At 38.0% G+C, this 23792-nt stretch overlaps 1 protein-coding gene across 5 annotated transcripts in view; it reads left to right on the top strand.

Moving 5' to 3' along the window:
• GBF1 (golgi brefeldin A resistant guanine nucleotide exchange factor 1) overlaps positions 1–23792 on the top strand; it is a 4751435-nt gene that overhangs the window by 4400348 nt on the left and 327295 nt on the right. The window lies entirely within an intron of this gene.

The raw sequence follows: 23792 nt of genomic DNA, 5'->3' as shown, positions 1-23792 counted from the left end.
GCCGACATTCAGATGTACAACTTCTACACTGATATGTAGGCTCTGTCTGTTACAGGTGATGAGATATTATGCTTTGTTTATTTATCAGTTATGAGAAATATTATATTAATCATATTTCTGTGAATATCTCCGTAAAGGAGCATCACACAGTAATGGTTAATGTATCATTTTAAAGCTGATATTCATACTAACAAATTAAATACAAATTATATGGGTATACATGGTACATTGACAAAGATATTGTGCTTTGCTTTTCCAAAAAGGCAAAAAATATGCACAATATCAACATTCCTTGCCAAATATTTAATAATGACTTTGATATGCACTATCAACATTTACATGGTTGGAAAGGTCAATGTCTGCTGAACAACTTCTTCGTTTACATTTTTAGTCTAGCTCTTATAATTAAAGAGTTATGAACATTTGTTTTCTGTATGGTATTACAAATGGATTTTCTGAAAATGAGCTCAGCCTGCACTGTTGTTCCTATGGTGGAATTAAGCAGGCAGCTTTTACTGAGCTGCTTCGGAGTGAATGAGTTCAACAACTACCTCTCAACGAAGCTGTACAGTACTTTAACTCTACCTTCCTACATATCCTAGACCATCATGCCCCTACTAGATCCATCAGGACAAAAACACACCAAGCCCCATGGCTCACCAAAGAGACAAAAAAGATAATGAAAGAAAGGGACAAACTCTGGATAGCTTCCCACAAAGATTCAAACACTATCGTAAGGTCAAAGTATACAGAACTACGTAATACAGCCAAGAGACTAACTAAACTAGACAAGTCCAACTATTACAGAAACCTACAGGATAAATATAGCCATAACCCACATAAATTCTGGACCTCCATTAATAGTCTACTTCACCCTGGAAAAGCATCCACTCCCACCCCTGCACTGCCAAACAACCAATATGATATTCCTACTCAATTTAATAAATTCTTTATAGAAACAGTTCAAAATCTAGCCAATACCCAGAAAAATGATGATACCCCTATGCAATCTTCTACCACATATAACAGTCATACAAAAAATAACTTCTCTACCTTTTCCCTAAAACCAGTGTCCACTAAAATGGTTGCAAACCTCCTTAGGAAGCTAAAACCAACTACACTAGCTGCCGATAAACTCCCTGCTGATTTCCTTCAGATAGCAGCAGACACCATAAGCTACCCAGTGTCAATTCTTATTAATAGATCAATCTCAGAACGCAAAGTTCTCACCCACTGGAAAATCTCCCATATTGTCCCTCTGCATAAAGGTGGCAACACCTTAGAGCTAACCAACTATCGTCCAATTGCCATACTATCACCCTTATCAAAAATTCTAGAAAGAGTTGTCCACTTGCAACTAATGCAATATCTTCAACAAAATAAACTACTATCCAACTCCCAACACAGCTTCAGACCCTCCCACAGCACAACCACTGCCCTTCTATCCTATACCAATACAGTCAATCACTTTAGAAACCAAGGTCTTTTCGTATCTTCCATCTTCCTCGACTTATCAAAAGCCTTTGACATGGTTAACCACAATCTGCTCCTCAATACTCTATCTAGTCTCAATATTTGCCCCTCCACCATACTCTGGTTCAGCAGCTATTTATCAGAACGCCAACAAGCAGTTCTCTGGCAAGAAAAGCTGTCCCCCCTCTTACCAGTTTCCATAGGAGTCCCTCAGGGATCAATCCTTGGCCCACTGCTGTTCTCCCTCTTCACTAACGACATTTCTTCTTCACTACCCACTGCTACAGTAGTTCAATATGCTGATGACACCACCATAACCTGTGCTGCCCCCAGCATTAAGGAACTACACACCATCACCCAATACAACTTTACCCTAGCAGAAACCTGGTTTACTAAAATACAACTTCTTCTCAACCCAAAGAAAACCAAACTAATACTATTCACCCCTGGCAGATCATCCAACTCAGACTATAACCTCACTATAAACTCCAAAAACAATATTCAAATCACACCAACCAACCACACCAAAGTACTAGGAGTTGACATCGATAACCACCTAAAGTATGATATCCATATAGCACAAACCATCAAAAAGGTCAACCGAAAACTGGGTCTGCTCTATAGAAATAAAAAGTTCATGACTAATCAGACCAAAGCCACTACTGCAAGAAGCCACCTCCTCTCTATCCTTCTCTATGCTTCCCCTATCTTAACTAACCTTCACCTGACCGAACTTCACAAAATGGAATCATGCTACAACAAAATTGCCAAATTTGCAACAGACTCCTCAAATTGATCCCACCACTGTCTTTCCCTAATGCAACTCAAGTGGCTGGAACTTCCTTGGCTACTTAGACTCAATCAAGCCATAGTTGCACATAAACTCTACTACTACCCTGAAAAAACTTCTGCCCTCCAACAACTAATTAAGCTCTACACCACCATTAGAGCCCTGAGATCTAGCAACCAAAATCTCATTCAAGTAATTAGACATAAAAATGAAGCAGGTAAATCTCTCTTTGCCTGCACAACAGCAGCACAAACCTGGAACTCGCTCCCAAACAATATAACCAGCACTACTTCTTGCACCCATTTCAAACACCTCTTGAAATCCTACTATTCTAATATCTGGCTCTGCTCTTGCTATACCCCAGGGTAGCAACATCTATGCTCAGTTGCAAGAACTATGCTACACTACAACATTTTCCTTTACTGAGCTCTACTGCTATCCCACAGATTCATCCTAACATTTCATCAGTCTAACAGCAGTAAACATTCCAACACTTGTACTGTTCTGTACCATATCCCTTACCTGAAGAACACTCTAATCCATTTCTAGACTAACACAATACCTAACAGAGCTTATCTTACTCTCATCCTACCTATACCTTTACCCTATTTTATGCCACTATGGGCATTTATTTACTTCTCGGTTATACTAAAGCATAAATGTATTACAACTTTACTAATATTTCAACAAAAAAAAAAAATTATATATATTTGTATTATTTGTACTAACTGTATATTCTACTAGAGTTATCACATGCCATGTAAATGGTCCTCTGTACCACTATAAATGTTAAGAATTGCTTTGTGCTGTTTTAATCTAATATTGTATTGTATCATGGAGCTTTTCTCCCCGGGCCTCCGCTGAAAATGGACCTGTGTCCAGTCGGACTTTCCCGGTTAACAAAAATAAAATAAAATAAATAAATAAATAAAATTAACCATGATTATAAAGTGTTCATGTCTATAATGGCTAAAAGAATGACAAAGGTAATTCCGAAATTGATAGATATGGCTCAGTGTGGTATTGTGGAGGGGAGGCAAGCATTTGACAACATTAACAGAACACTGATAATCCACAGGGAAGCAGAATGCAAGAAAATACCATTGTTGGTAGATCTTGATTATTTATTTATTTACATTTGTTGACCGGGAGTGTCCGACGACGTAGGTCCATTTTCAGCGGAGGCCCGAGGAGAAAAGCTCCACAGTTAAAATAAACAGACAGTAGTTACATTGGATTACATAGCGATTAACAATTTAGCATAGCAGTTAATTACAAACATATTTACAGATGAACATAGTACATCAGTAGACAACTAGAATCTTTATCTGTGAAGTACATAACAGACATTAACAAATGTTACAGTAAGAAGTTCCTGCTGTATAATAAGTACTAGGCTTATGAGCACCTGAGCTTGTTATAATCAAGGTACTTAGTGGGGTGGAAAGAAAGGTGGTGGTTGGATGGGGTGGGTGATATTAGAGTGGGAGTTGCAAGGGCATAGCCAGCATGTTTTTAGGTGCGCTTTTAGTAAAGTTTTGAAGTGGGTGCATGATGGTACGGAGGTAATTGTGGGTGGGAGGGAGTTCCATAATTTGGCTATGGCACAAGAGAATAGTGCTTCACCAGCAGAGTTATTGGCTTTAATAATCTGCAAGTGATTTTTGTTGCTGGATCTTAGTGGTCTGGTGGTGAGATAGGGTTGGAGTAGATTCTGGAGGGATTGGACATTTAGTGGATGGTTTACTAGTTTGTGTGCGAGTGATAGTTGATACCATTGAATGAGGTGAGGGAGTTCAAGCCAGCCCAGTTCAGCAAGTGAGAGACAGGGTTGACTACGGTAGGATGCCCCTTTGGCGAATTTGGCAATTTTGTTGTAGCAGGTCTCTAGCTTGTTTAGATCACATTGCCTTAGGTTGGTATATATTGGAGAGGCATAAAGTAGGGTGGAGATAAGGTGGGAATTTGCTATTGAAATCTTTGCTGCTTTGGTGAGAAGTTGATGCAAAAAAAGCATGTGATAGAGTAAGCTGGGACTTTATGAGCAGGGCAATGGAAGCATTTGCATTTCCTGAAAAAAATATAAGGTTGATTAGGAGTATATACAAGGGAGCGGAGACTAAAATCAAAGTGGGTGGGATCCTCTCTGATAATTTCTGCTTAAGCAGAGGAACCAGGCAGGGGTGTCCCCTTTCCCCTTTTGTTATTTGCATTATATTTAGAACCACTGGCAAAGAAAATAAGGGACTCAGAAATTCAAGGATATAATTGGTATGGTAGTCAAGAAAAGCTGGCTCTGTTTGCAAAGGATATTTTATACCTGACAAAACCAGAAAGAGACATTACAGTGCTGTGGAATTGAGACAGTTTCATATCTTTTCGAGATACAAAATGAATGAAGCTGAAACAAAGGCAATAGTGGTAAATTGTGTACCCACACAGGAATTGGTTCAATATCCGTATTTATGGAGACGTGATAAAATAAAGTATTTAAGAGTATGGATTAAAAATGATTCTGGTGTGGCAGCTAAAGATATGTGGAAGAGACTAAACAAAAGATAATACAAAAACTGAGAAAATGGAAGCTTTGTTATATGGCTAATGGATAGTAAGATAAAAACAGTCAAAATGTTTTTAGTCTCTTTAGTGTTATACACAGGTCAGGCATATTTTTATCAACCAGAGGAGAAGTTGTGGATAGCAATTAATAAAGAGCTGAAGGACTTTATTTGGGAGGGGAAGATGGCAGGAGTCAAGTGGGATAAGCTGATTCTTCCAATAGAAAAAGGTGGCTTGGGATTTCCCAATTTGAAGGGGGGTTTCAGAGCTACACAGTTAAGGCTCCTATACATATAGCACAAGCAGAAAACTAATTCAAATTGGAAAGGGATGATGCTTAAACAGGGGGGAAGCTCAAGAAACAGAGAGAGACTGGAATTTTGGATGCAGGCCTTTATGAAGAATAAGAATAATCATACAGAATAATATATTCATGAAGTAGCAGAAAGTATTCTGAGAACTAAGCCAGCATGGGAATGGAGAAAGGAGATTCTGCCGATAGGGATGACTGCAGTTTGGGATAATAGACAATAGGCAAGAAGGGGCTGAAACGTCTTGGAGAAAACTAGCAAAGGAACCAAGGTATCGGGAACAAATAACTAGAGAGAGAAAGGTAATGTAATGGGAAGAGGCTAAGAATTTATTTGGACTGAAGATCAGAGATTGCCTTCCTCATCAAGGACTGATATCAGAGTATAGTCAAAGAGAAAGAAATAGGGGGGTACTAAATGAAAGACCAGCACTGGTAGAGTTTGTAGTAGAATCTAGAACAGAAGCTGCCATTAAGTAAGAAATAATTAGTAGAGCATATAAGAATCAATCAGAGGAGGTTAGAAAGGATTTGGAAGAGAGACTGGATAAGCAGTTAACAAAGAAACAATAGGAGGATATATGTATGTCTGGTCTCTATCAGGAAATCAAACTTCCAAAATGTCGAACACCATAAGGTCGAACTTGGAAGATCGAATTCGGATATCGAACCTTCAAAACAGCATATTTTTTCCCAGGGAAAAAATTTGCTATTCCGAAAAACACACACAACACCATCACACCAAACACCTTCAAAACCTACACTAAACCCTAACATACACCACTATCTATGCACTATCCTTAACCCAGCCCTAACCCTAAAGTCCGTCACTACCACACACTTACCTGACCTGCACCCTAATCCTAAAGTCAGTCACTATCTCACACTTACCTGACCCTAAAGTACGTCACTACCACACACTTACCTGACCCGCGCCCTAACCCTAAAGTCTGTCACTACCCGTTCGTACACTTACCTTGACCCGGTCCGAAAATGCCAAAGCCGCAGAAATGGCCAACTATATTCTTTCCCTGGGAAAGAATTCGGGTTTCCATGGCTTCGACATTCTCACCTTTCGAACTACCAAGTTCGGCCTTCCGGTATTTGGCATTCTCAATGTTCGATTTCGCGATAGGAACCCAGTATGTCTCCCAAATATGCAACAAAATCTAGAAAGTTTAGGATTTTTGCTTGGAAAGGTTTACATAGATATTTTTATACCTCAGGTAGACTCCATAGAACTTTTGCTCAGGTAGACAGCAAATGTTGGAGGTGTGATGGGGAACACATTTTCTGGGAGTGCGTTGGATTGGTGGACTTTAAGGATTCCCTGCAGGATGCATTGTTGGAGATGCTGGGTGAGCAGATTGATATGACAAGGGAGATGATTTTTCTGAGCTATGATCCAGAATCAGAACTGCCTAGACATGCTAAGGCCTTGCTGTGTCTAGTTATGGTGGCTGCCAAAAAAGCAATTATTAGAAAATGGAAATCAAAATCTAAATCAACCATTATTAGAAGTAGTGAATATTGTAACAGAGATAAAACAACTGGAATTGAGATCTTTAGAAAAGGGTAGGAGCAAACTTTGTAGGAAAAATAGGAATTGTGGGAACAATACATGCAGGGTAGGAATGAGGTTTAAAAGAAGGCAGGCCATAAATGAGCTCTGTAATGTTTGACTGAAATGATTGGGTAGATTATAAGTGATGTATAATGTTTACAACTGGGAGTGTGTCAGTATGGTTTGTGATGTAAAATGCTTGCAACTAGGATTGTGTCAGTGTGGTTTGTTTTCATTTATATAAATGTACAATTGCTTATGTTGTAAGTAATGGTTTAAGATGATTCTTGTTTAAAAAAAAAAGGTACAGGAGTTGAATAATTTATGTAATGTTGCTTAGGTTATATGAGTTATAGCAGTATATGTGACGTATAATGTTTGTTAACTTAATACAGTTTGATTACTTTTGTATAAATGTAAATGTGCCTATGTCACAAGTGATAATTCATTAAAGGTGTTTTTAATATTAATCTCAGAACCATTTGCAATAACTCCAAGAATTCCAAGCATAGCTAGCATTTTACAACCCTGATATGGCTGTAATCACAAAAACCTGACTAAAACCTCATGTAAAAGACGGCAGTAAAGTACTGCCTAAAGGTTATGACATTTTCAAACTTGATAAAATAAACAAATGAGAAAGAGGAGTAGAAGTTAGATACCAAAGCTCCATAGAACTTAGCCTTTACCCACGCCATTTACCTACATTTAACAATGCAGAATACTTGCTGCACATCTCAAACTTTACAGAAAAGACGTCTGTATCACTGGACTTTACACCCCACTTGAACAAAATAACACAGGAGAATAACTTCTACAGTGGCTATTTAACAGTATACCCCATTTGCTCACAAATAATAAAGGATGCAACCAGGATACGTAAACAGACAAACAAGGAATCCATCTTAGACTGGATTCTTACAAACAAACTGAATAACATAAATTCTGCTGGCTGCCTTGCTGACAGTTGTTGTTGTGTTTTTCGGCTTATCCCAGTTAGGGGTCGCCACAGCTGAACTCCGGTCCGCTAATGTTTGGTAGTGGATTTTTACGTGCATAGTTACCAGCCCTGACGCACAACCTTCAACGAAGGTATGCCCATTCACGCATGCCTCCACACACAAGACGCTCTAGCTGAGAATCGAACGAGACAACGTCTTGCTGGGAGGCGACAACGCTACCGCAGCACCACAGTATCAGTGACTATCTACCAACTTATGCTGTCAGAAACCATCCCAACATATGCAAACAGGTAGCCTACAGACCAATAATAATAAGGGTCTGAATGGAGAGATAAGTTGGCAAGCAAGGGGCAGTATTGCTGAAATTGAATTCATCCTCAAGTCCTGGTGAGTACCTTCACGAGGTGGACCCTGTTTTCACAAATTCTCTCCAAGACAAAACTGATATATAGACTATATTTATATAGCATATATCGTGGACAGAAGTAGGTTAAAAATTAAAAAAAAGATAGCTGGGTGCACAAGACCTAGGATTAAAAAGTGCCCAGTCCTGGTAAACATACTGGTAGCAGGACTGGAAAAGATAACAGTGTAGAATCCTCAGAATACAGAAACATTCCTACAATGGGGCCGGGGGAGAATGGCCCCCCTGTTGTAGAAGGTAGTAGTAGTAGTACACAAAAATCACAAGAACTGATAGGCCAAAGAAGAGCCATAAAGACAATAAAGTTGGACTATTGAGAATAATAAAGAAATGATGTATTGTTACTGTTATGCAAAAAGCCCAGAATTTCCAGACAGAAGATATACAAAGTGATTAAGAAACAAATTAGAGGAAAGAAAAATACTTCCACAAAAAAAAACTGTCAGAAGCTTCAAATAAAAATTTGTATTCATTAATACAACATATTTGCGAGAAACAGTATATAGATCAAGAAACTCTGATCTGTTTGGAAAACGAAGCATCCGAGGAAGAGCAAAAATATAAACAAAACCTAGAGACGTTTGAAAAGTTTAAAAAAGAAATATGGACATGGGAAAGAAAGAGATAGATTTGATATGGTGCAATATTTATGCAAAGGAGAAAGCCAAATTAATCAGCATGAAGGCAGCCCCAAAGATATTCATAGAGAAATATAGGCAAAGGCATCCAGATATGGAAAATTTCACAATAAAAAAAATATCACAAAGTGGGAAGTAGAAAAGAAGATTAGTAGCTAAAAAATACAAGTTGAAGTTATGGAGTGCCTGCAAAGTGAAGGATTTGGTGTACAAGGTCTAACACAGGTTAGATCACAGCATGATGGAGTGAGTCCCCAAAGTAAGGAGAAGCAGGATGATCAGGAGACATCTGAAGAAGAAATATGGACATGGGAAAGAAAAAGACATTTAATATGGTGTAATATTTATGCAAAGAAGAAAGCAAAACTAACCAAACAAAATGAACACCACCAAAGATATTTGAAGAGAAATACAGGCAAAGGAATCTGGACATGGAAAGCTTTAAAATACAAAAAAAAATAAGATGAAGAGGTAATGGAGAAGTTAAACAGAAACTAAGGTTATGGAGTACCTATGAAAGGAAGGATTCAGTGTAGAAAATCTAATTCAGAAAGCACCACAAAAGAATAGAGCAATGGATATCCAAATTAAGGGGAAACCAGTGGAATGGGAAGCAATTGGTCAGGTGCCATATGAATATATTTTGGAGCCTTCCAGTGGAAACCAGTAAATATGTTCACTTGAAGCTGGACAGCAAGGGAAGGAACAGGAAGCTGTGGAAACTCTGCCGCAGACAACATTGAGGACTGATAGGCCAGTGAGTTCCCATATGACAGAACAATGGCTGGCACAAGATTAAACTGAAGACAGTGTGCCACAGGAATATGCTATAGAACATTCTATTAGAATGCACGCAGGAAATGGTAAATAAAAAATGTGCCCTCAGTTTAGAAGAAAATGAGCTAAGAGAAGAGTTGCTTGATGTAATAGAGATAGACATAGTAAAACCAATGAAAGAAATAGACTACAGAAGGTTATTAAAACACAAAAAGTCAAAAGATTGATGAAACAAATGAATACAGTAATTAGGACTGTCCATAGAGATCCGTGCAATATAACAGAAGTAAACAGGATATATTACTATGCAGCTAAATTAATAACTGATAAAAGTTCTACCACAAAAACAGGGTAGTAAGGGAAAGGAAGGGGAGAAATTGAATACCATCATGGAAGTATCGACTAGAGAAAACTATAAAGCAATTAAGAAAGAAGTGCCACTGTTAGAAGAGTATAGAAGAGGGAACAGATAGGTTCATAGGTAGGTACTGGGCTATCTGCCCGAAGGCATATATTAGCCCAGCCACGTTGTGCGGTATTCGCCGCCCCTTTGGTTAGTTCCCTAGGCCCTTGATCTAGCAGCTAGTACCCTTGGATCAATACAAATGCTAAGAAAGATAGACATGATAAAAGCAATGTGCAGTATTAGAACAGACCAGGATCTATCATGCACCATCGCAAATAAACCAAAAATCTCAGCACGGGCGGAAAAACTTAGAAGATATGAAGATAAATATAAATTAAAAGTGCAAAATAAGCAATATATTGATGACCCAAAAAAGTTTTACAGAGAATTGGGAAACAAGGTAAAAAGAATTGAAAGACCACCAAAAAAAGAAGAAATAGATACATTTTGGAGAAGCATTTATGAAGATTTTGTGGAACATAGCATAGATGCTGAATGGATAGAAGAAGTAAATGAAAAAATAAGTTTAAAGGTGCAGGATATAAAATGGGGTGAAGTAACAGCCAGAGAGATTAAAACAAAGTTAAGAGAAGCCGCTAATTGGAAAACCCCAGGCCCAGATGCAGTACCTAACTTCTTTTTAAAAGTATTAACATCTCTGCACGAAGATTTAACTATGAGGATGAACTATTTCATCAACCTGGCTAACAGCAAGAAAAACAATGCTCCTACTTGAATGAACCTGCAACCTACCCTAAAGAGTATAGACCAGTAACTTGCCTTCCAACGATGTATAAACTATACACTGGAATTGATGCCGACAGAGTTTATAGTCATTTAGAAAAAAACTCAATTATGGCAGTAGAACAAAAGGGCAGTAAAAGAAAGTCATATGGAACAAAGGATCATTTGTTATTAAAGTCATAGTGGAGAACTGTAAAAAGGGGAAGAATCTAAGTATGGCATGGATTGACTGTAAAAAAACATTTGATAGTATCCCACATTCATGGTTAAGAGAGTCCTTAAAAATGTATAAGATATACCCTGCACTGATCAACTACATTACAGTGACCATGAAACAGTGGCAGACCATTTGCAGTTAAGCTATGATAAAGGACAAATTATTATTCCAGGGATAAAAATTCAAAGGGGAATATTCCAGGGTGACTCTCCGTCACCGCTGTTATTCTGTTTTGCCCTTAACCCATTAAGCTGTCTACTTAACAGCTTAGGCCATGGCTATAATTTGGCTCCTAGAAAACAACAAAGTATAACGACTTCTCATTTTTTTGTCGATGATTTACAACTGTGTAGTTCATCAGATGAGAAACTTGAGAGCAAAACTGCAAGTTGTCAGAACTGTCGCAGATGATATAAGAATGTCATTTGGTCTTGATAAATGTGCAAAAGCAACTTTTAAAGCAGGAAAACTGCAACACCAAGAAAGCATCTGTTTGGGTCAAGAATGTGATGTAAAAGAACTTGAGCAAGAGGGAGTGTATAAATATTTGGGAATTGATGAATGATGAACAAATGCAAACAAAACTTAGTAAGAAATACTTTAGAGGACGTAAATTAATCCTGAAAATAACATTGACATCTAGGAACAAAATTCAAGCTATAAACCAGTTTTCTCTTCCTGTCCTAACTCACAGTTTTGGAGTGATCAACTGGTGCCAAAGCATGGATAGATTACACAGGAAAACAAGGATGATTCATGCTCACCAAATGATTTATGAAAATTAGTGCATACCAAGATTATATATTCCCCATTCCAAAGGGAGGGATGGATCTCCTTGAAATTGATGACATGTATAGATCTGCAGTCATGGGACTGCACACACATCTGCTGACCTCACAAGACCCAAAAGTAGTGAAAGTTTTGTAACACGAGGAGAATAAATCTAAAATGACTTCTGTGCTTAGTCTAGCAGAAGCATATCGGCGTCAAGCAGGAATGGAAATCAAACCAGAAGTAGATAAAATTCAGGTAGCAACTGAAGGTGCTAAAAAACAAAAGAAAGAATATAAGGTGAAGGACCAGATGAGAAGGCAAGAAATGTGAAAAATGCATAAATATAGTTGCAAGTTAAGAAAACTTCTGGAAGAACCTCATGTTGGTATGGAACGAATGCAGGAATGGTTAAGGAGAGGCAAATTCAAACCAAAAGATGAAAGGTTTAATAGTGGCAACCCAAGATACTGGACTATGTACATGATGCAGTGGCTGTGTAACAATATACCCCATGAAACCACTGTAGTGGGTGACCTTAACATAAAGTAGGATATTAAAGACACAAACACCCCATCAGTGAATCTGTTTGGTTGCTCACAAATAATAAAAGTTACAACCAGTATACATGAACACACAAACAAGGAATTAATCTTGGACTGGATTCTTACAAACAAACTAAATATAAATTCTGCTGGCTGCCTTGCTGACAGTATCAGTGACCATCTACCAACTTATGCTATCATAAACCATCCCAGCATATGGAAACAGGTAGCCTACAAGTCAGGTGCAAAATATAAGATACTTAAATTGTAGCAACTTCATCTCCATAATCAAAATCTACAACTGAAACATCCTGAAGACCATGCCACTTGGTGATGCTATAAGCCATTGTAATAATACTTTCCTAAGCATCCTCAGTAGCCACGTACCGCTGAGAACTGACAGAGTCAGGTTAAACCCTGCAGCATGGTTAACAAAAGACATTAGGCAAATTCTTCTTCAGAGAGGTGAAGCATGACAATGTGGTCCAAAAACAAAACCCTGTCTAGCTACCTACACAGTAGATGCTTAAAAATCTTGCAAAAAAGTTAACAACAAAAAAGTCTTTCTTCAGCAGCCTTCGGTCAACACACCAGAACAATCCCAAGCTGTTTTGACCCTCCTTAAACTACTGCACCCTGACCAAACAACTACTTCCACACCAACAACCAGTAACAACCCAGACAATATAGCCACCCAGTTCAACTCCCACTTTATAATACACTCTCTTACTAAACAGTGCTCTCCCACCACTCCAATGTCATCTAATAATAATGCTATCTATATCCTTCTCTTTCCAACCAGTCCACACTAGCACCATAAAAATGCCTGCAAAAACTCAAACAACCTTAGCAGCAGACCACCTACCAAAAGAGTACCTAAACCTAGCTTCTGAAGCTGTAGCCTTCATGTTTTTATACACATTAACCAGTTCATAGCAGAAAGCCATGTCCCAGCCATCCGGAAGAAATCTTTCATAATTCTGCTCCACAAAAGTGAAAATTCAACTGACCTTTCCATTTATTGACCCATAGCTATACTACTATAAAAAGTATTAGAATAATGTATCTACTCCCAGCTCCTCAAATATCTTATGGAAAATAATAATCTGTCCATGACGCAACACGGCTTCCACCCCAGTCATAGGATAGTTACTGCTGTTATTAGCTTTACCAGTGCTCAACCACAGTAGAAATCATGGCAACCTAGTGTCAACACTCTTCTTGGATCTGTCAAAGGCCTTGGACACAAGTTTCCCATCAGAAATATCTCCGTGAACTCTTCTCCCCAGGTCTAAATAAATCATATCTCACCTGGTTTTATGGCTATTTCACAAATAGATGATCAGTAAAATGGAAACAAAATTATTTTTTTTTCTCTTCCTGTCACAGTTGGAGTCCCTCATGGATCCATACTGGGCCCACTTCTATGTAATATATTTACTTTTTGTTTTATGGCAGTATGGATTTTTACAAAATATAGTTCAGTATGCAGATGAGGTGACCCTCATATCCTCAAGGAAAGCAAACAAGGGTCTTCTCATTTGTCGAATCATGGCTAGGCAATGCAGACTTACTCCTAAAAGTAAAAAAAGAGTAAATTAATGCGGTTTTTACCAAAAAGGTGTAAGACTGAAAAACAGAATTTCCATACTGTCTCATCTGACACTACAAAAATTTAAACCATGACAGAAGCCAAATTACTTGGAGTACTCCTAGATGATAAACTCAGATATGACCAACTTATTCTCCAAACTATCAAAAATACATACAAAAAGCTAGGCTCCCTGTACAGAGCAAATCATCATCTTACAGTATCCACAAGAAAAATCCCAAAGCAGCAATTTAACTGCTCCCATCTCTGTCATATGCATCACCTGTTTTCACTAATTTCAACAATACCCACAAGTCCAAACTTGATGCTTGCTATAATAAAATAGCAAGATTTGCCACATATTCATGTCATAAAACCCACCACTGCATAGCCCTAAAGGACCTAAATCAGCTAGAACTCCCAAATCAGGTGACCTACTCTCAATTCACCATTGCCCACAAACTTGTGTACAAGCTAGATAGTTGCCCCTCTCTAGTACAGCAACACCAGAACACTACACTCCAATAACAAGTCTCTCCCAGCTCTAACTATATCAAAAAAACTCTGCAGAAAACTCTCTGTATTGTCACACTCTCTCAAAACTGGGGAACTCCATACTATTAGAGTTCAAAATTACAGAAAACAACAAATGCTTTAAAGGTTTGCTGATAATGGCATCTGCAAGGCTCCTGGCTCTGCTCTTGCTTTACATCAGAATAATTTCTGATCCTGAAGAAAATACAAGCTGTAATAACCTCTGACAAAACAATAGCTGCTCTGTAGTAAATTCCCATATGGGGATTATTACACTTTCCCTTCAATCTACAACTGTAAACATTTAATTGATTATATTTCTTAACTGCCTACTTCTACGTAATCCTCATTTTCCCTCATCATACCACCACTTAATTTCAAACCAAATGTTAGTCTTTCTCACTCCTTGCTTTTCTTTGTATTTCTGCCTGCTGCAACCATATACAAATGCATAGGGTAATCTCTCAGTTTTTTATTCCTGTAGTCACAAAACAAGTTAGAATTAACCATTTGTTACACCTAATTATGTGTGCTAAAATATATATGTAACCGAGGTGAAAATATATACCATATACAAAATGAAAATGTACTGCATATTGCATATGTATGTGAATTGGAGCTTTTCTTCCTGGGCCTCTCCTGAAAAAGGGTATCTGTCCCAGTCAGATTTTCCCAGTCAATAAAGATAAATAAACAAACCCTTTTAGCTCAGACAGCAGTGGATTTTCCCTTTTTTGAAAATGGCCAAAGGTAGTTACCACAGGCTTCCCCACAAGGTGGATTTACTCACATAAGACAGGGTTGTTTGATGCATCCCCATTTGAAAATCCTTCAGCTGACTGCATGTATGATAGGCTTGTAATACCTTTTAGGCTTATTTCTTTCTGAGCATGTGCAGAAGGTACTAAAGGAAGTGAAAAAAAACTGCTACTAGACAATCATATGTGAGAAAGTGGAAAAGATGTTCTGGTTAGTGCCATAGTAAAAACCAGGACTCTTAAGGCACAGATGCCTCCGGTTGTAAAATATTTGTGTCAGTCTTCTCGCCTTTCTTACTCTTCCATCAACATTTATATCTGCTTGTTTTCCCTTAGAGTCCCCTCCTTTCTGCCCTATCTCAAGTCAAACTGGTTTTGAATGGGATTTTACATATTTGTCCACCTAGAATACAAGTGGCTGCTACTTTTGATCTTAACATTTTGCTTGAAAAAAGTAACATTTCTTCTGTTTGAACCAGTTCATCAGGCTGATTTCAGGTTCTTAACTTGGAGAACGTTGTTACTCATTGCTCTTTCTGCAAGATGAGTATCTTGAGTTATAGACTCTTATGGTAATTCATCTCTGTCTAACCTTTCACAAGGACAGGGTGTCTTTGAACAGATTCCTTTTTTTATGCCTAAGTTGGTTTCTGAGTTCACTTGAGTAAAACTATTAATCTCCCTGTATTTTTCCATAACCTAAAAATAAGGGCAAACAAATTTTGTGTATTCTTGATATCCACAGGCAGCATATATACTACCTAGATAGAACAAAATCCTTCAGGAAGGTCCTTAAGGTATTTATTTCATTTGAAGGTAATAAAAAACAATCATTGTCAAGGCAGACAATTTCTAGATGGTTGTATCATGCTATTTGTTTCTGTTGTTCTCACCATAACAAGTCACTTCCAGACAGGATCAGTGTTTTTTGGTTTCTTCTGTGGATTTTTTGAAAGGATGGAGTAAAGAAGTACTTTAGAAACAGCAGGTTAGTCTGTACACACTTTTCTAGACATTAAAGTCTGTATTCCTTTTCCAGGCTCAGTTCACATTTTGCTAGAACTATTCTCCAGGGGTTTCTCTATTATCAAACTCTCTTCCTTCTCCATATAATTCTAAGCTCTGGTAATTGACCCATATAACTTAGGCTACTGCAACGTGAATCTATTAGAACATCTACATTTATGGTAGGTTTACTTACACAACTATGCTTTCCTTTCCTTTCATCCGTATGCTGAAAATGCCAGCATATTGTTTAATGAGATGTGGAGGACATCTTGCTGTAGTAGTTTACTTCAGTTCCCTACAAATAGCAAAGCAGTGAGTGACCACATGCTTAGTAAACATAGATCACTTTGCTTCACACTCAGTGCAAGTAAATACATTAAAATAAACTCATTTGAAACATTAAAGTAACAATAGAAAAGTAAGCAGTTTTGCAGATAGCAAGACCCCCCCCCCCCCAAGACCTTCTTGTAGAAGGCTATACACCCTGCTGATTTAACCTTGACATTGCATTAACATTTGAAGAGTGAATCAGACAGTACTTTGTTGCACCAATTGCTGTCTGTATTCCATGCCTAGACATTCTTCAGGAAAGCAGCATATTCAGTCACTGAAACATAGAACTACTGCTTGGGAACTGAAAACTCATTCACCAGTTGTATTGAGTTACGGCACTGTTGATTACTGGGACCTGATCAGTACAGATTTGAGATTCGTTATGGATATGATATGGTGTCCTTGTATCCTTTAAAAACATCTTGATAGTACTATTTATCACATGTATATTTGTGTTATGTCTTAAGAGTAGACCAGTAATACAAAGGTATTACTAAGGGATATGCTTCCTATTGTATAATATACTTCTTCCATACAGGTGTGCGCATGTATCAGTTCTGCAGAGGTATTACACTGGTAGTCTAAGAACATATCATGAGCTTCAGTGACAGAGCTGTCACATGGTTGAAGATTATATGAAATGATGTGGAACTGTCGTGAACATTACATATACCTCTGCCTGTTATCATTTTCCCCTCCCATTAATGCTTGTATTTCCAATGTAACTGAGACTAGTTTAATACATTATTTTCTGAGAGAGAGAGAGAGGGAGTGTGAGCAAATGCAATTTGAATGTAGAACAGCACTGTTTCCACATGTGGTGATCACTGCATCACATACGTGTAGCAGCACTGCTTATGTTATGAAATGTGTGATGAGGAGTAACAGTTGCAGATACTGCTACTGATACATTTTTAATATTCTAAGGACAAAAACATCACAGTCTTGTAAGTAATTGTAGTACCACAGTAGAAATGAGTGAATGTATATTGCTATAAAGTTTGTCATGCAGTAAAATTTTACTTTTGTTTCAAAAGTCATTGCAAAATTGGATTGTTTACTTGAATTTGTATTGGTTTCTGCAGCGTATTATGTACAATTTGTAAAATGTAGGCATCACTACCACATTACCTCTTGATAGCAGAATCAAGTCTCTAGTTATTAGTTAGTTTTATAGGTATTTGTTTTTTTTTTCATTTAAATGACATATTCAGTCCTAAAGCACTTGTTTCATATTGGTCACTTTTGTTTCTTGTTGGTTGTTCTCTGGCAAACCCACGCACTCACATTCTTTACAGTTCACAAGCTTGGTAGTGCAGCCCTGATCAAATGCCTTGCAATTCTGAAATGCATCCAGATTTATACTCCTGGTAATCCTTGAGTTAATCCACAGTTAAGCTCCAGGTATGTCTTGAGACTTCAGCAATTCTACTGGTAGTTCTACAGCTTCTTCTGGCAGGGCCGGTGTTAGCATTTTGGGGGCCCCCAGCAAATGTCAAGTTGGGGGCCCCCTAGGCACTTCCAGTATAAGTATCATCCTAACAATGCCATCCATACTAAGCAACCCTTTATTTCATGCTGCAAACTTTTAGGAGTAGTATCCACAGACAGACCTGCAGCTACAAGCTTTCACATTACAACAGGCCTATGTATCACACTTTCACTATGTTGAGCTGTCTAACAAAGGGGCAGTTAAAGTTACTGGCACTTAGTTGCAACAGTGATACATTGCAACAAGTCTATGTACAGGTCTGGACTTAAAGTGAAATGATGACTGGACCTACATTTCAACACCCCCACACACACACCCTCCAGTCCTCACCTCTGAATCCTTCTTCTTTTGGGCACCCCATACCATCCACGTTACTTTTTCTTCCTTTCCTCACATTTTGCCTTACTCTAAGCTTTTCAAGAAGCCATAACTTTCTATATGCTCTGAAGTGCATTTTACACAACCTTTTCATCCAATAATAGCTTGAACAGAAATTATGATTAAGGAAAGAAATTCACTGTTGTGGTTCAGCTTTAGTTTTCCTTGCATCCTTCAACACACCTTTCCTGAACAAGACAGCCCAGTAATAACCATTTAGGAAATAACTCAAGTCAGGGCCCAAGAAGCCACAGCTTTACAGATGGTCTGGGATGCATTTTAGAGCATTTTCTCAACATTTTACTCTAATGGTTGCCTAAATAAAAATTATGAAGAAAAAAAGAATTTCAGTCTTATTTTTTCTTTCAAGGCATAATTTGTGCCCAAGGCTTAATTTTCAAAGCTGACAAAATTGTAGCTTAGAGTAAACTAACAAGCCAGTAGTTGTGAGAATATTTAAGTCTTATCTGGAAATACTGCCTACCTCCCTAACCCTCTAAAAAAGACAAGTCACTGCCTAAGCATCCCTCTGGTGTTAGACTGGGATGAAAGCAGAGATTTAAATTGCCTTTGTCATATATTTCAAGTGACTGATGATATACATATACATAGCATGTTCTTCACCCCAGCCATCAAAGGTAGCCACATGTATATGTGCCTAGTACGTGATTGTGAGAATGATTTCAGTAATATTCAAATTTGTTGCTCCTAGACAGTACACCTCTCTTACACAAGCTATAGTAACCTTCTTTGTACACCTCTGAGGTCTGTGAGAAACACTGACCGCGGCTCAAACACAAGCTATAATGACTTCATGTGCGCACCTCTAAGGTTTGACTGTGATGAAAATCAAAGATGTAATATCCACACAATCTCTAGCCCCTGATAACCCGTAGCAGCTTTATGTACACACACACATTTGAGCAGGGCTGGTTTTAGAATGGGTGTGGTTGTAAACAGAGGCTATTATTAGCTTTATCCTAAAAGGGTCATATCTCAGTACCATTCAGGTTAAACAGCGTATTCTGAAAATTGATACATTTTTCTCCAACAAGCAACAGCTTTGGTGGGGGCCCCCACAGAGTCAAGGATGATAAAGGGAGTCCCCATTATCCATTTAGACAGTCTGGTGAGTGGGGCAACCAGACTCCAAGAATATCTAAGTGTCTGAATGTTCTGTGATATATGTTATGTCTTACTTTCGAAATATAATTACTTGTTAGGTACATCTTTTACTGATGCACAGAAGAATAATGTCTGTGTCCTGGCATTATTGGGTGCATGCACAGATAAAAATTAGTGATGTTTTTTACATACACACACACCAGACCACAAACACATTCCTACACACACACACACACACACACACACACACACACACACACACACACACACACACACACACACACACACACACACACACACTAACATGCATAAGCCACAGCAGTAATAGTTATGTACTTATTTCAGCAAACAGCAATGCCTTGTGCAACATTGGTACTGCCACACCAGATTAGTCACTGCTGTTTAGCAGTCGTCAAACAGCAGAAGGGGTAGGATTTATCTCATTGAAGAGTAATGCATACTTGTCACTGTCCCTACTTTCACAGACTTTCCCTGATTTTGTTCATACTTTTGCTTTATCCTTCGTAAAAAGTGATTTGCTGGTAAATCATTCAGGATTTCAAACAGTCAATTAATCCAGACATCTGAGTTTTATACTTATTGTCCAAAAATAGATGTTGATGCAAAATATGTTATTCTAGTAACTTTTTAAGTGAATTAGAGAAATATTTAAACATATTTATGATTCTGAGCATTTATTCTATTATTTTTGGGATTGTACTGAATTCTTAAGCAAAGAAATTGAGTTATAGTATCTGGTGTTCTGGTATTAGTTATAAAACTACCTGAAAGAGAAACTATCCCTGATGATCGGAAGCATCAACTCTTCTTAAAATCCAAAGTTTGCACTGAGGTAAGTCACTCTGGGCTGCTGATCCTTCTAGTGCTTATATTGTTCATGTTCATTATCATCTTCAACCTAACAGGGTCATATCACAGCCCTGTTCATGTTAAAGAGCATAATTAGGAAATTAATGCATTTTTCATTCCTCATTTTTCCCCAATCAACAGCAGCTTTTGTGGGGCCCCCACACAGACAAAGATGATTAAGGGGGCCCCCTGCAGCCATGGTTTTGCAGGGACTAAAAGCTGGCTATGTAGTTAGTTTTAGTGGAGAAAATGTCCAAAAGCAGGGTTTAACTAAGCCACTATGTCAGTAGTAAAATATTTAATGGCATTCTGATGCCTGTTACTTGACAAAACACCGTTACTACAACCAGAAATATCTTTGAATTTTAAAGGAGATATAAATAAGATTTATTACCCTCATAGTTTATTAAGTATGCAAGACTGCTGCACTAGCTTTTGTTGGTTTTACAGATGTGACAAAATATCAGGATAAGATAACTTGCTGTGGGTAGGGGCCCCCAGGGAACAGGGGGCCCCCAGCGACCGCAGGGTTCGCTGGTGCCTAAAACCGGCTATGCTTCTGGTCAAGGCCTACCAAAGCCTCTGCTCTTGATGTCAAAGTCACTCTCTGTGATATTTTATTTATTTTACATTTGGTTACCAGGAAAAGTTCCAACTGAACACAAGTCCTTTTTCAGTGGATACCTGGGGAGAAAAGCTCCACATTTATAAAACAGTACATAGTAAAATAAAATGACGGTATACAATATGATAAAGGATACACACAAATTATATACAGATGCTAATACATACAACTATTGAAAAAGTATCCTGATACAAAAAGTTTGAGAACTATCGAACAATTCATACATGTATGTCAGAGAGATGTAGAATAGTTCCAATATATCATATGTCAGAGAATCAATCTAGAGGCATTACACAAATCTTGTTTGTACCTAATTTGATGCAAACATCTTTCAAGGTTGGCTTTCAGCCATTCATTTAACAGCCTTTCTGCATATGAATCACATTAAACTGTTTTGTTACAACTTTCATACCACCATAACATGGTACCTACACACAACCATCAGCTTTTACTATATGTGGTGTATTTATAGCACGTCAAAACATTTCTGAGATGCCAAGATAGCCACTATGCCATGATGACCCCCCCACCCCCATTATAGGACCTCTGGTTAAATACTGAATGACATAGTTATGGGACCGTGATAACTCGTGCATTCATCTGGGGGGTTGCCAGGTCGATACGTGATGGTGAAATGAATAGACTGCAGTGACCAAGCTTGGCTACCTACTTTGATGTTTATGTCCTGTTTGTACAAACATAGCAGGGATGTATTGTCATTTACTAAAGTGAACCTACATCCTAACAATGTATACTGCATAAAAGTTGATGCCCACTTAATAGTGGAACATTCCTACTCAGTGGCAGAAGATTTGTTTTACTCTTACTTTGATAACAAATTGGGTGTTCCTCACCACCTCCTCCTGCGATATACAGCTCCTAACCCTTCTTCAGATGCATTAGTGTTTATAACAACATATTTAGTGAGGTCCAAGGCAACTTAGAGTTGTTCTGAACTTAAGATAGATTTCAAGTTGCCTTACATTTTATAAAGTCTGTAAGTAGACAAGCTGTGGTAACAAAATTAGGTACAAATTTTCTATAGACGTTTGTGTAGCCTGTTTAGTCCTAAGAAAACTTTCACTACTCATTTATACTCCTGTTTGTCACCTAAATAATTTGTACTCATTCAAAAATTCTTTAAATCTGTTCTCCTCTCCCTAAACCTTACCTTACCTCCAGCCATAGTCTCTACCTTTTCCTTTGCAAACATCAATCTTCTCTATTTCTGCCCTACCTTTTCCTCACAAATATTTCCTTTTTCTTCATTACCTCACACCTAATTCCCCTCTGTACCTAACTTCTCTCTCCCCTTTTCCACCCTAATTCACCTCCTCTTATATTACTTCACCCTTTTCCCTTCCTCCAACATTCATTGACTTCTCCCTCACCCTACATCCCCTCTGCACTGAGCTTATCTTTCTCCTCCTTTTCCACTCTAATTCAACTTCTGTTATTTCACCTTCTTCCTTTCCTCAGGCTTTTTTTCATCACTCTCTCATCCCAAATCTTCCTTTTTCTTACTACTTTAGACTTGTTGCATATCTCCAACACTCTAGAGTTTCTCCCCTTCCCAATTCCTTCTTGCCCTGTGTAACTTTACACAACTCTAATATCTTCTCTTCATCCTCTGTACAGTTTGATGTAGCCCAACCTACTCCTGACCTTACCTTTCTTATCACTTAGCAGCTCTTAAATATATACTTCTGATCACAAAGTATCCAGTATTGACTATTGGCCTTACTCTGTATGCACCAAATCTATTAGTTTTATTTTGCCATCTTAACATGAAATGCAAGCTTTTACAGCTTGTCATACATGTCTTGTTTCCTCCTTAAAGAGTGCTGCTATAATTTATGTACATACTTTTGAATATTGTTGAATTTTACTGTTTGTAATCCAAGTCTTTTTTTTTTAATGTGTGGATATAAATCTTTTCTCTGCAGGTCTCTGCTGAAAAGGGTTTTTGCATACTTCATTCAGACTTTCATGATTAGCAAAGCCAAAATATAAACAAACAGAAATTACTTTGGTATAGGCCAGTTTTGACAACTCTTTTTGTCTGTTTGGGGTCTGGTTACCTCTCTCTGTCACATGCCCTAGTTATCTGGCTTCTGTCATACAAAGGTTACTTATGATAGTATTAACTATAAGTCCTATCTTTCTTAGAGTCCAGAATGGCTTGCATTTTGAATAAATGTGATTTGTCAGTATTCTAAATAAATTGCAGTGTAGTCAGGGTATGCAACTTATTAATTGCCATTCAAAATGTTATCCATGTGTCATTGAAAAGTGACAGGAGGTCTATGAGAAGCTTAAATGAGATAAATCCTGTTGAAGCATGGGGTAGTTCTGTTGTAGTAAAAAGGGAGGTAGGAAAAAGGGAGGTAGGAAGTAATTGATCCCGTGTCTTACCATCTTGTTTAATGGCCTTCTTTGGCATAGACTTAAGAGATTCATTAAAGCACTGCACCAGCCCTTTAGTTTGAGGGTAGTATGCTGAAGTTCCTAAATCTTTTTCTTAAAAACATTGGCAAATTTAGTGCATTATCCTCAACATAAAGGGGGTTCCCTGGCCCATGAGCATCTGTTTAGAAGTCTGTATCATGGAGAAATGTTAATACTAGCTATTTGGCTGTTGATTTAGCATAGGCTTTTCACAGGGTTTCTGCTTCAGGAATTTTGGTGGCACAGTCTGTAATCACTAGACTGTGCTGGTAGCCAGTACTAGACTTTACTAATGGACCTACAAGATCCATGGTTGTCTGCTTGAATGAGACTCCATTAATAGGCAGAGTTATCAGCAGACTTATGACCCCAAGATGCGGTGCCATCTTTGACATCTGGGGATGTTTCACAGAAGCTCACAGTGTCATTGATGAATTACACTAGGCCAGT

This window comes from Protopterus annectens, chromosome 14.part0 (assembly GCF_019279795.1).
Source record: "Protopterus annectens isolate FY-2018-M chromosome 14.part0, PAN1.0, whole genome shotgun sequence".
NCBI lineage: Eukaryota > Metazoa > Chordata > Ceratodontiformes > Protopteridae > Protopterus > Protopterus annectens.
The sequence above is the reverse complement of the archived record's forward strand: the minus strand, read 5'-3'. Positions and strand labels throughout refer to the sequence as shown.